Below are 14,420 nucleotides of genomic sequence, written 5' to 3' on the forward strand. Positions count from 1 at the left end.
AGCTGGGCTCCACCAGCATCCCCACTCCTACCTTCCTCCTGGGACACTCTCCCTCTCATGTCCCCTCCCCTTGTCCAGGGAGTCAGATGGAGGACCCCAACAGAAGAAGGAAGGACGGACGACAGGAGGGGCCGTAGGGCCCCAAGGCAGCAGCAGGAGGAGACTTTCCTTTGGTTATTGGAGATTGCAGGCTTGGTTTGTGGGGTGGCCACTGTTGGACAGGAAGGCCAATATGGGGCCCTGGAAAGCTGATGGAGCTGGTGGGGGAGGATTGGCTGTTTGCCAAATGGAGACTGGAGTCTGAGGCAGAGACAGGAGCACAGGAGTTCGGGGGGTCTGCACCAGGCCTGCTGCAGGACCTCGAGCATGAACAGCAGCAGGGGCCAGTCTCTGGAGGCACAAAGCCTGTGCCAGGCCCAGGAGAGCCAGCAGCCTGCAGAGACTGCGATGGGACCTGGGTGTGAGGAGGAGGGACTGTGGGCTCAGGGAGAGGCATGTGCTTCTGGATCTCATCGGTCTCATGGGAGAAGCAGGTGATATTGGTGAAGATGCTGGGGTAGGGGGTGTGTCAGGCGTCTAAGCCCCAGCGGGCCATCCCCACGAGACACCCTGAAAAAGGGAGGTCACAGATGAGGGCACCCCCCTGGGACCACCCTCCGGAGGACAGGGGACTTAGGCTGCAAGCAACAGAGCTAGGTCAGAGCTGAGTCTCTGCCATGCATGGTCACTACGTAACGGTCAAGGATCAATCCAAGGAGAGGAGATGGGAATTGGAAACCTATATGCACCCAATACAGGATCCCCGCAATGTAGAAGGCAACTGCTACAACCGTAAACGGAGAAATGGACACTAACACAGTCAGAGCAGGGGGCCTTCACACCCGACTCCCATCAACGCACCGCTCCTCCAGACATAAAATCAACAAGGGAACCCAGGCCTTCAATAATCATTGGACCACAGGGCACTTCCTCCATATGTAGAGTGCTTTCCATCCCAATGAAGCAGGATACACACTCCTCTCAAGGGCACACCCGACATTCCCTAGGACAGATCACATGCTGCGTCACCAAGCAAGCCACTGTACATGGAAGGAAATTGAGACACCCTGAAAAAGGGAGGTCACAGATGAGGGCACCCCCTGGGAGCACCCTCTGGAGGACAGGGGACTTAGGCTACAAGCAACAGAGCTAGGTCAGAGCTGAGTCTCTGCCATGCACGGTCACTCAGTTGTACTTCTGGGAAGTTCCAAACACTGGCATCCCATGGCTGATGAGCCTGTGTAAGCCATGCAGGCAGGCACCGGCATCCTGATGTAGGAAGCTCCTGACTGACCCTCAGGACAATCACAGGTTTCAATCTATCAGCAGATGGGCCTCTGTGCCTGGAGAAACCCTGGAGGTCCAGAAGAAGGCACTGTCCAAGGCCGAGAAGGGACATATGTCCCAACAGGGCCCAAGAGAGCTGGTCTGGCAGTGGAGCCTGGCCAGCTCAAGCCCCTGCAGACCTCAGCTCTGGCAAGGCCCTGGGCTGCACCAGCACACCCCTAACCAGGACCCTCTTCCTTTCTCATTCCTTTAGACATCTGGTGTTCTCTCAAGGTCTTGGTTGAGCCTTTCAGAAGATGCCCATACCCAGTCCTGGTGGAGGCAGCCCGTCTTGCTCAGGGGGTCAGTGGGGCTTAGAAACAGAGTGGCTGGGACTTCCTAGAGTTAGTGCGCTCAGGGCCGGGCCATCTGGGGGGAAATCTCCTCATGTCATCAGCCAAAGGGAGGGTCTGGTCCTTTTGGCTGGGGGAGAGGGGCAGGGGCCATTGCCAGTCTCCAGGGACCACAACAGGGAGTCCTGCAATCGAGGTTTTAAAGCAACAACTACAGGAGAGTGATAGCAAGATACGGGAAGGACAGAGAGCCCCAAACAAGTTGAACCCAAACAGGCACGCAGCAAGACCTATTCTGATCAATATGGCCAAAGGTAAACAGAAAGGGAGGAGGCCAAAGGCAGCAAGAGAAAAGCAAGGCATTCATGATGAGGGAACCCCAATAAGGTTATCAGCAGTTTTCTCTACAAAAACACTACAGTCCAGAAGTGGGTAGCGAGACCCATTGAAAGCACTGAAAGAAAGAACAAATAATCTGCCTCCTCCAAATACCCTATCCAGCAAGACTATCATTTCAAATCGAAGGGGAAAGCAAGAATTTCTCCAACAAACCAACACTGAAAGAGTACTGCAATACAAATCCCATTCTGAAAGAAATAATCTAAGGGTTCTCCAATTCAAAAAAAGAAAAAAGAAAAAAACCATTGGAAAACAGTGACTTAGAGAAGCCAGCATACAGATCTAACCATGAAGATGTCAAAAACATAAAATGAAATAAACTACATCAAATCATACAATGAGGGCAAGGAATGGAAGAAAATGTAGAACCTTTGTCTTGTTTCAATGACGCGTTTGGTCCTATGTAACTGTCAGGCTAAAGTGAGCAGACATAGGAAGGGGTTAACATAACAACAAAACAGGGCAACCACAAACCAAAAGCCAACACTACATTCAAAAATTGGAAAAGGAAAGGACTCTAGCAGAGAATCAATGCAACCCATCCCCTCAAAAGAAAAGAAAGAAGAAAAGAGAAACATAGACTCAACGGGAAAACAAGGCTTCAAATGGCAATCAAGAAACATCTATCAAAGACCACCTTAATTGTTCCGGGACCGAATGCTGCCATCAAAAGGCACAGAGTGCCAGATTGGGTACCAAAGCAAAAACCTTCAATCTGCTGCCTAGACAAGCTCACCCGAGGGCAAAGGACACGTATAGATTGAAAGGGAGGGGATGTGAAAAGATATTTCATGCCAATGGACAAGACAGGAGATCAGGAGTAGCGCTGCTCATATCCAACAAAATCGCCTTTAAAACGAAGGCCATCGAGAAAGGCAAAGAAGGACACTAGTTCACGGTTAAGGAATCCATTCCAGAAGAGGATACCACACACTTATATATGGAATCTCATATATGGCACAAATGAAACTTTCCACAGAAAAGCAACTCATGGACTTGCAGAATAGACTTGTGGTGGCCAAGGGGGAGGGGAGGGGGAGGGAGTGGGGTGGATGGGGAGCTTGGGGTTAATGCCTGCCCACTATTGCCTTGGGAATGGATTAGCAATGAGATCCTGCTGTGTAGAGCTGGGTACAATGTCTAGTCACGTTTGTCGGAGCATGATAATGTGAGAACATAGAACATAGAATGCCTACATGTATGTGTAACTGGGTCACCACGTTGTACAGTAGAAAACAAGATTGTATCGGGAAAATAACAATTAAGAGCCAAAGAGGACGTGGTATATACACACAATGGAATACTCCTGCGCCATAAAACAGAGCACCCTAATGCCATCTGCAGCAACATGGGTGGAACGAGACCCTCTCATCCTGAGTGAAGGAAGTCTGAAAGAGAAGGATGACTACCATATGACATCACTCATATGAGGAGTCTCATATACAGCCCAAAGGAACCTTTCCACCTAAAGGAACTCATGCACTTGGAGAATAGACTTGTGGTTGCCTAGAGCGAGGGGAGGGAGTGGGATGGATGGGGAGCTTGGGGTTATTGGATGCAAACGACTGCTTTTGGAAGGGATTAGCAAGGAGATCCTGCTGTGTAGCACTGAGAATGAGGTCGAATCACTTATGATGGAGCATGATAATGGCACAAAGACGAATTATACACGTATGGGGAACTGGGTCACAATGCTGGACAGTGGAAAAAATTGTCTCGGGGAAAGAACAATCAAAAAACACCCAACAAACACCCCACTAGAGGCAGTCATCAAACCACAAGAGCAGAGAACAAGGGAGGACGGGAAAAGACCAACAAAACCCAATCTGACACAGCTAATAACATGGCCATAAGAACATACAGATCAAGAAGCACCTTCAATGGAAATGCACAAAATGCCCCAACCGAAAGACATCGACTGGCTGCATGCATACAAAAAGAAGACGCATCTCCTTCTCTCTGGGTCTACATCGAGAGCTCCGTCTCATTCTCCATCTCGATCTCCATCTCGATCTCGATCCAGATAGGTAGAGGGATAGACAGATAGGTAGACCTGCTGTCTTCAAGAGACCCCCTTCAGTTTGAGGGACATATACAAGTTGAAAGTGAGAGGATGCAAGAAAATATTCCTCCTGCGTGGGAATTAAAAGAGAGACGGAGTAGAAACACCCCCATCAGACAAAAGAGACCTTCAAATTAAGCATATTAATAAGACACAAAGAAGGTCATTACGTAACGGTCAAGGATCAATCCAAGGAGAGGAGATGGGAATTGGAAACCTATATGCACCCAATACAGGATCCCCGCAATGTAGAAGGCAACTGCTACAACCGTAAACGGAGAAATGGACACTAACACAGTCAGAGCAGGGGGCCTTCACACCCGACTCCCATCAATGCACGGGTCCTCCAGACATAAAATCAACAAGGGAACCCAGGCCTTCAATAATCATTGGACCACAGGGCACTTCCTCCATATGTAGAGCGCTTTCCCTCCCAATGAAGCAGGATACACACTCCTCTCAAGGGCACACCCGACATTCCCTAGGACAGATCACATGCTGCGTCACCAAGCAAGCCACTGTACATGGAAGGAAATTGAAATCCTCTCCCACAGCTTGTGTGAACCCAACGCTATGAGGCTCGAAATCAACCACCAAGAAAACAATGGCAACAAACACCAACGCACGGAACCTCGACAACATGCTACTCAAGAAACAAGGGAGTGCTGGAGAAACCAAAGAGGAAATTTGAAGATCCCAAGAAGCAAGTGACACCAAAGACATTTCAATCCAAAGCCTATGGGATGCAGCAAAGGCAGGTCGAAGAGGGACCTTTCCAGCAATACAAGCCTACCTCAGCCAACAAGGAAAACCACCAACAAACAACCTGGCCTTACGCCCAAAGCAACCAGAGAAAGACAAACACAAGGAAAGACATCCTAATGATCAGAGCAGAAAGGAAAGAGCAGCGAAGAAAACCATCGGAAAGATCAATGCAGCTACAACTGCTTCTTTGAATACATCCACCATATGGATAAACCCTTAGCCAGACTCATCAGGGAAAAAAGAGTGGACTCAAATCAATAACCATCAAAATGCATGCCAGCTTCCAATGGACATCCCAGAATACAGAGGATCAGAAGAGACTACTAAAAGCAACTCTATGCCAAGAAAACAGACTTCCTAGACGAAATGGACACCTCCCTAGCAAAGTACAATCTGCCAAGACTAAACTCCGATGACCTAGAAAAGATGACTGGGCTGATGCCAAGAACTGAAAATGATGTTGTGAGGAAAAAACTTCCAGCAGGCATTCCCGTCGTGGCTACATTGGAATGAACCTGACCCGTATAGGAGAGAAGGCAGGTGCAATCCCTGGATCCAGGATTGCCTTCAGATATGGAGCAGGTCCCAGATGCAGCTCGGATCTGGCCTTGCTGTGGCTGTGGCTGTGGCTGGCAGCTGCAGCTGCAGCACCAATTCCACCATAGCCAGGGAATTTCCCAATGCCATGGGTCTGCCCTGAAAAGACAAGAAAAGGCCAACCCCCCACTCCACCCACTTCCCCACAAACAAAACTAGACCACCTGAGGTCTTCACATGCACATACCCAACAGGGGCTTGAACACAAATACTGACCAGTGGTACACAATGATTACCTCGTATACAGGCTCACTACCACCAGCTCCTACACAGTCGTCTCACGCACAGCCCATGGGCAAGGCCACAGCCCTACAGTACTTCTAGGCCAGGATTCCAGAACACACACACATCGCCTATGAGATTTCTTTGTTTCCAAACACACACACCTACCTCTGGCATCCCTCCAAATACATACTACAGAAGCCCCAGGACCTCAAATACACACACAGCCACAATCCCCCTACACGTACTAATACACATGTACACGTCTCAAACACCTATGGACACACACAGACAAATACTCCTAACCCTTGAACATACAGATGCCCCAAACACTACACATGGTGCCACCTCTCCAGAAGACAACCGCCCTGCCAGGACACTGCACCTGTGTGGGTGTCAACTGCATATGTATTTCAGCCCTCACCCTCAATGTGGACACACCATCTCTTCGTACCTAGGACCTGTAGAAACACCTCGGCATTCTGCCAAGAAGCAATGTGGCACACTCCCAACACCTCCATACCATAGGAACACAACCTTGTCATGCACCTGGTGATAAACACACAAACAAGAGTACACACGTAGGACACATGGACCTATCGCCAGCAAACCACATAGGAAATGACTTCCACATATCCAATGATCCTAGGACCCAGCTCATCCATCTGCAAACTCGTAACACATAACCACAGCACATATTTCTCACACCAAGAAATGCACGTCTCCCACGCCCCTGTAGAAACACAGAACCTCATCTCTTCAGCAGACACACACTTCCCCACGTCCCCACATATATAAGCCTAACATGTCCCTCCTGAAAACTACAAGTGCATAGCCCCAGCGAATATGCCTCCAAATGCCCATGCCCCTGGAATACACACTCAAACGCATTATACACACAACTCTCCAAAAGACCCAAGCAGACCCGCAATTACTCAGTACACGACACAATTGCAAACCTAGCACCCTACGTCCTTTCCTCCAAACACGCATATAACACACTCTCCGCATATCCATAAACCCACACTCCCCAAGGCTCCATCCAAGGGCATGCACTCTTCCAGCATGCAGAATCCAGAAGCACACCAATACGGCACGCCGACCTATATAGCATTCACCAGTCCCAGAAGATAGGCCGACTCGCCCTCTACACATCAAAAGACACATGCACGGCTCTGGAACATGTGCTACACACAAAAAAGCAAAGAGCCATATGACACGCCATGAACACACAAATAATCATCCTAAAGGGAAGGGCAGAGGAGGATTCTTAAAGAGCAGAAACCGCCCATGGGGGATGGGCTAAAGACAAGCTTTAAAGGGGTCTTCGAAATGGTCTAAAGCTGATGATCACTCAAGAAAAGGAACCCAGCCATGACTTACCTGACTTGAAGGAAGACCAGATGCATCGAAGTGCCAGACACGCTCAAGACACAACCCCCAAGAGTTCAAGCACAAGACAACAGATGTGGAGATCGAGTCCTGCTGCATGAGGTCAAGGAGAGAAGAGTCCTGGACAAGGAGCATTTCTGCACCTCACCCAGACAGAAGCACAGGGGAGAGGGGACACGCCTAGGTAAAAGAGGACAGGAGATGGAAACCTGAGATGAATTACCCCAGTTGATATACGACCAAACTCCTGGCAATACACACCGATTTGAACAAGCACTGTGACAGCCCAGGGCACACCATCCATATAGGGCACAATGAGGAGCTGGAGATGGAAGCCTTGATATCCACCCTCCAATGAGGAAGAAGGCAGTCTTCTCCCCTCCCCACTGGGCCTTGCATTCTAGAAATGTAGCTCTCTTGGTTCTTGGGGCTGCTCTGCTCCCTGGCCAGCTTACGCGTATCTCCCCCCAGGGTCTTATGCTCCTAAACTCACTCTTTACCTGCGGCTTCGCTTCATGCCAAATTCTTCCTGCCACGAAGCAGAAGAACCAGAGCTTCATCAAATCCTGACACCTGGTGAGGGGTCTGACAGTGCAAAGACAGTGGGTTTGAGCAGGTCGAGGCGTTCTTTTGTGGTACGGAAGGCTAAGGATTCTGAGTGTTCACTGCAGTGGTCCCGATTGCTGCTGTGGCACTCCGTCCATGGACGGGGAAACTCCACATGGGGCAGATGCCACCAAAAAGAAGAAGTCTGTGCGCTCAAATCCTCTCTGAACCTGGGATCCTGGATTCAGGTGCCAAGCTGCGGGCAAGGTAGATTCCAGTCCCACTCTCAATTTTGGCTGGGGTCAAGTCCCAACCACGAAGTTTCACTACAGGCCCCAAAGGTACAAATACACAGATCGGCCCCTGGACTTCCCTAACATTGCCCTGAGGCCTAGGCAGATAATCCTACCAAGTCCACCATGGGACTCACAATCCCCAAATTCATGGCGGAAAACATCCTTGAAAAATAGGCCCCTGAACACCAACTTACAAACACCTAAACGCCAGCTCCTGCACTATGCCTCTGTTACATCTCAGCACCCTCCAAAGACAAACGCTCACCCAAACACAGGCATGATCTCCCCTTACACACATATCCATAGACAAAACCCAACCAACCCTCATATTTGACGCATTACCAGATTCCCGACAACCAGGTGGCCATGTACCAATCCCCCCTAGGCTTGCAAATCCATCACGATTTACATCCGACTCCAACTAGGTGGTCAGCACTACATTCAGCAAGGCTGCCCCCAACAGAGACCCAAGCATGCCATTTGCACAGAAGTGCTGACCGACATTGGTATGTGAAAAAGGAAGACACGAGTGAAACTAGCAGCCTGGATGGTACATCTTCACTCCTTTTCCCGAGCCCTGAGCTACTTCTTGTGAACCCCATGAGGGTTTTCAAATTGGAAATTCTTCCTTCGAGCTTTCCTACGCTTTGGAACGGCGGGCACACTGGAATGCCACCCATTTTAATCACTCACACACTTTAGTCCCCTGCCTCCATAGGCCCCACAGTCCCTCAAGTCTCCCAGCAGCCTGATCCACAGTGCTGCTAAAAGCTGTGGTGGAAACACTGCTCCAGACCTGAGCTCCATGCGGGCATGAACCCACATGGAGGAGGGCACAAGGAGTCTGCAGCGTGCACAAGAGCACAGAGCGGTCACACCCAATGGCTGAAGAGTCCCCATATTCCTTAGCAGGGCTGTCATGGAATGAACGCTAAAGGCCACCATGATGGGCCCCACCCTCAGGCAGGCCACCCCTTGGGAAACCACCCTCTTTGCTCCCACGTGCGCTACTGACTACCCAAGCGGACCCTCCTCAACAGACACTAGGAGCGGTTGGAGGATGGTAGTCTCTGTGCACAACAGCTCAGTCAGCAGGGGACAGGTGGGAAGAGGAGGGAGGGAAGGAAGCATTAGAAGAGCTGGCCCAGGAGCTCCCTACAAGACAGGAATATCATGGAGGATTTGCATTCGCTGGAAAGCTCTCTGGGGTTGTCTTCCTGTCTTCTCCCTGGGAGCTTCTGTGGCCATCTCTTCTTAAACCCTATCTCTTGGGAGATGAGCCCCCACGGTCACACTGCATCGGTGAAACCCATGCATTTAGATAGGATCCCCATACAAGAGTTTGCAGAGATCCAGCCTAAGCACAGAATCCTCAAAGTGGGCCAAGGACATTCATGCCCTTTGGGCCACAGTACCTTAGGCTGTGTGGACTCTTTGGGTTGGGATTTGCTTGTCTACAAAGAGAAGGGTCTTTCCCCTAGCAAATTGGATGGATCCCTTAAAGAACCATTCTAGCACGCAACTGGAGATCTGGGAACCTCTCTTCAGAGACGGTGCTCCTGTCGCCGTGCCTAGAGAATTTCCAAATGCCTCGATTCTCCACGCATGTTTGTTCTTCATGTCCTTCTTTAATACATGGAGCTTGTTCAATAAAGGTTGGTGCACAGGTGTGTCTCCTTTGAACGGTTCTGGTTGTCCTGGTTATGCTGGTGAGCTAAACTTGACCCTCTTGGCCAGTCACAAGACAGCAGGTACTTTGGGAACACTATTCCTCTCCCTCCCTACGTCTGGCACGACATCATGGAAGTTCAGGTGGCCATCCACCCACAAAGAAATAGCAGCAGATTCAAAATACTGACCTGACTTGGTAATGCTCGCCAAAGAAACTTGAACCCTCAGATCCCTTTTCTGGTCCGTGGCAACATCAGAGCATTTCTTCCTCCACAGGATACCTCTCAAGACCCTTACATCTATCTGATGACACCCAGAGCTCCCAAGGGCACAGACTTGAAACGTCCACAAGACACAAACCTGGGATCTCTCGGTGCCTTTCAATTTCCATGTGGGAGTGGAAGGTTCACTGTCTCCTGATGCTAGTGATCCATCTCCAGAGATGTTTCTCCTCAGCCGCCAGTGCCAGCCCCGAAGCTCTCTGCAGGAACAATCAGAGGTCATGGTCCAAAGGACGTTGAGACACCCACTTCCATGACTGGTTTCCCTAATTACAGTGCCACTGATTTGACAACCTCTGCCTCTTCGATGTCGGCATGTAGGGTTCTGAGGTAGTATAAAATAATGAACAACAGAAGGAGTTCGTGCCATGGTGAATCAGAACCGAATCTGACTAGGAACCATGAAGTTGCGGGTTCCACCCCTGGCCTCGCCCGTTGGGTTAAGGATCGGGTGTTGATGTGAGCTGCGGTGTAGGTTGCCATCACGGCTGGGATCTGGCATTGCTGTGGCACGGGCATAGGCCACAGCTCTGATTGGACCCCTAGCCTGGCAAATTACCAATGCCATGGATGCGGCCCTCAGAAGTCCAAAGTCAGTCAAAAATGATGGAAGATTTGGGAGCAACTCGTTTCTACAATGCAACTGTTGTATGAGTGTCCCTGAGAAGACTCATGCCAATAGGACATCTGGGGAGGGAGTGGGGTGGATTGGGAGCTTGGGGTGAAGGGATGCAAAGGATTGGCTTTGGTGTGGATTAGCAATGAGATCCTGCTGTGTAGCACTGGGAACTTGTGAGGGAGCATGCTCATGGGAGAGACTAGAATGTGTACATGTGTGTGTACCTGGGTCACCATGCTGTACAGTAGTAAAACCATTGTCTTGGGGGAAGAACAATTCAAAACCAACCAAAGAAAAAACCCCCACAAATACTACACCTGAGCTATGCGTGAGAACCTTGTAACAAATTGCAGGAGTGGCTGAAGAAGGGGAGGAAGTAACAAGGAAGCCTGGCCTTCCTGAATGCCTGGGTACAATGGGTGCCTCAGCAATCTTCTCATATGAAGGTCTTGTTTGAAAACCCTTGAAATGTTTCTTCAGTATAAAAGCTCCAATAGAGAGCCCTATTCCCATGGTGCTCAGTTTTGCCGTGCCCCATCCAGAGTTTCTTCCTACAAAGCTCACCATGGCATTGCAGGAGATACTCTCTCCTCAGCTGCTCACCCTCTTTGGAGTCCATGTTCCTTTGCAAGGGGCAAGAAGCTTCGGAAGCACCCACACAAGTCCTTTTTCTCAATCTGCAACAATCCTTTCAACCTCTCCTTCCTTGCCCAACACCCTAACAGCAGGAGCAATTGTAGTTCTGCTACTGCACACAGGGACTCTTGCCTCCCAAGAGATTTGCTTGCAGTCCTAGGAGGTTTTCACCCCTTACCTCCCTTGATGATGTTCCCGAGACCTCGCCTCTCACCACACAAGACGGACATACGCATTCCTATCATTTGCATCGTGATAAGCTGACCTTAACTCCCAATCTGAACGTTTCCTCAGGTGTGTTTCCGTTTGGCTGTGTCAGGGATGCTACGTTGATTCCCATGCAGACAGCACCATAGGCAAGGACGAGCCTCGATGCTCAAGAGCAAGGGTATGGGATGCAGACAGGAAATGCACCAGCTTTTAAGCAGGGCTTGCTGGGGAGGACGTTGATGCGAGTGGGTTTGGACACGTGGAGATTGGACATTGGTGGATACAAAGCTGGCACTGTGTCAAAGGGCACACCCACATCACGGGCAGTCGATGTTTTCACACCTACAAAAGCCAGCAATTCCCATCATGGCTCAGCAGACATCAACCCCCCTAGGATCTGTGAGGATGCACACTCCATGCCAGCCTCCTTCAGTAGAATAAGGATCCGGGGTTGCCCTGAGCTGTGCTGTAGGTCCCAGACGCAGCTTGGAGCCCACATTGCTCTGGCTATGGCAGAGGCCTTCTCGTGCAGGTCCGATGTGACTCCTAGCCTAGGAACATCCATAGGCAGCACGTGTGTCCCCCCAAAGGAGAAAGCAATTAAACCAAGAGACCCCCCCCCCACACACACACTTCTGGTTCTTTCACATAAGGAAAGAGAAGATTTTGTCTTCTCCCTTACTTCTGTCCTTAACCACATAAAGCTCATAGATGCAATAGTATATCTTGGCTCTTCCATTGCCATTTCATCCAAAGAGCCTGCAGATTTGGGGTCCCTTTGCCATTTTCTTTTGGGTTGGACCATAAGGCACCTTTTGGTCTCCACTCCAAGTTCTCCTCCCCTCAAGAACTGCCCACTCCCTGTAGCCTAATATGGTACCCTTATGGGCGAGTCTTGCCAGATGCATGCTGATTCCGAGGGAAAGGTAAATTTCAGATACACAGGGAAAGTACTTGCAGTAAAGATATGTCCAAAATGGTGCACGGGACACAGGTCAGGCTAAATGCAGGCACTGTGTATGGGAAATGAAAAACTCAAATGGACCTGCACATTTACTATTGTTTTTGCCTGGCTTTGAGCACTCTGCCCTTTCAGTACATTGAATTTCAAGAGAATGGAGGAACTCCCATGTTAAAAATGCATCCAGTAACAGAGGAGCCACGATATCAGTAGGAAGGCAACAAAAGGAAAGATACTCAGGTCTACGGGGACGCAATTTAATTTTCTCGTTTCCTTTTTTACTTTTTCTCAAGAGGAACTCTTTGATCTTACAAGAGGTTAGGTTTTCCACTGCAGTTGATTTACAATGTCTTGTCTACTTCTGCTGCGTAGCCGAAGGACCCTGTCCTACAGACAGATGTATGTATATATGATATATGATACATATATATCTATGTAGGATACATATGTAATCACTTTCTCACATTATCCCCCAACCTTTTCCATCACAAGTCCAAGATGGAGTTCCCTGTGCACATGGTACATTTCAACCAGAGACAAAGGAATACTACCTGCAAAGCAAACGGATGGCATTCAAAGTTGCTTGCCCAAAAGATCTCTGAAAAGATGGGAATGAAACAGGTATCTCTGATCCCTGGTGGGAACGAGGACTGAGTGGACAGGGGAAAGAGGGGAGAGGAGGACTCAGCACTCCATATGCTATTCGGCACACGTGGACTGTGATCCCTGAGAAGGGAGGATTTGTTGAAAATGTTACATTCAAACATTTAACAGGGAAAAGCTCCAAGACTTACCAGCAATGTCATCATACGGGAGACACCACAGACTGATCACTGGTCTTGGACACGTGGGCTGTGCAGTGGCTTTTTGGATAAGCTGGGCCTTTCCAGCACAAGGGAACATGAGGAAGGTGGGTCCTGCTGGATGCTGGTTGGCACACAAGGACGGCTTCCTTAGGAAAGACGGACACACACCAATCACACATGGTGGGTCTGCTGAGAGAAGCCAAACCATAAACATTGGGTTCCAGGTGGCCATGAAAACGCACGTGGTTATCAGATGATAAAAGGTGAATTTTGTTCAGAAAGTCTGGCCTCTGGGGAAGGGAGCCTGGAGCCAGGACGGAAGCTGAGGGGGTTGAAGGACAACAAACAAGTTGATGACTAACAAAGGGAAAGGGAACAACAAGACAAACCTTGATTCTGTGACTCTGAAAACCAACACATACATTGCCTGACGAGGCACTGGACAATTGTCTGGCCCCTGCATAAGGTGGAAGAAACGTCTGGTTCTTGCCTCCCTGCAGAGGCCAGCATGGAATGGCACCCCACCCCCACCCAGGCTCACCTGCCCTCGGCCCCTCCCCCACTGCAGAATGACTGCAGGCCCGCATTCTACTGTTGAGATTCAAACTTGGGCTCCTTTACTTGCGTCCTGAGCGTCTGTTGGGGCAGGTCCCTCGCTGGGTCCTGCTCTTGACTGTCCACGTTGAGGCCACCAGCCCATGGTGGTCCAGGCCCATGCCTGTGGGAATGGCTTCAGAAGGCGGTAAGCCTCTAGACAGGGGCTGTTTTCCAAGAGAAAGGGCCTCCCTCAAATGCCTGGGTTTCCGTTGGGACCCTTCACTGTGGACATGGAGTTGGACGGAAGGAGAGGAAGGCGAGAGCACTGCACCCCAGGGACATCTGAGCTGGGGAGCCTGTAGAAACCTGAGGCTGCCCTGGGGAGGACAGCTGCTTGGAGGTGGTTCAAGAGGCCTTGCTCTGGTTGGGGAGGCAGGATGGCAGCAGGCAGGTTGGCGGTTTCTAGAAGGGAGACAAGCCACTTGGAACGTGTGTGTAGCCAGTGTCCTGTGGCTGACCCTGGGTGGGTCATGGGGAAAGCCGAGCCCCGCCTTGTGGTCCTCAGGCATCTGAAGCTCGCCTCACCAGACCTCTCTAAGGGATTGGAACCGGAGCATACTCTGGCTAATGGGGGCGTGGAATGGGAGGGTATAGTCAGAAAATGATTCAGTGCTGGTGGGTGTTGTCTGTGGCCACATGCTCAGGAAAGGGTCTGCTCTGAGCTGGGCAGGATGTGACTCTCACTGCCACGGCCCAGAACGT

The 14,420-nt window shown here is 50.1% G+C and overlaps 1 protein-coding gene across 1 annotated transcript in view; it reads right to left on the reverse strand.

Moving 5' to 3' along the window:
• Positions 1-14,420, reverse strand: part of LOC102160834 (NUT family member 2D-like) — a 135,381-nt gene that overhangs the window by 33,033 nt on the left and 87,928 nt on the right. The window contains exons 9-10 of the mRNA XM_084994667.1: positions 13,110-13,267; positions 9,969-10,089 (exon numbers count right to left, since the gene is read on the reverse strand). The gene's annotated coding sequence lies outside the window, so the exon portion shown is untranslated. The remainder of the gene's footprint in view (positions 1-9,968; positions 10,090-13,109; positions 13,268-14,420) is intronic.

The sequence above is a fragment of the Sus scrofa genome, chromosome 14, assembly GCF_054392235.1.
Source record: "Sus scrofa isolate SSC_HxYL_T2T_F1_AM1 chromosome 14, Sscrofa_HxYL_maternal_Yorkshire_Landrace_v2.0, whole genome shotgun sequence".
NCBI classification, from domain to species: Eukaryota; Metazoa; Chordata; class Mammalia; order Artiodactyla; family Suidae; genus Sus; species Sus scrofa.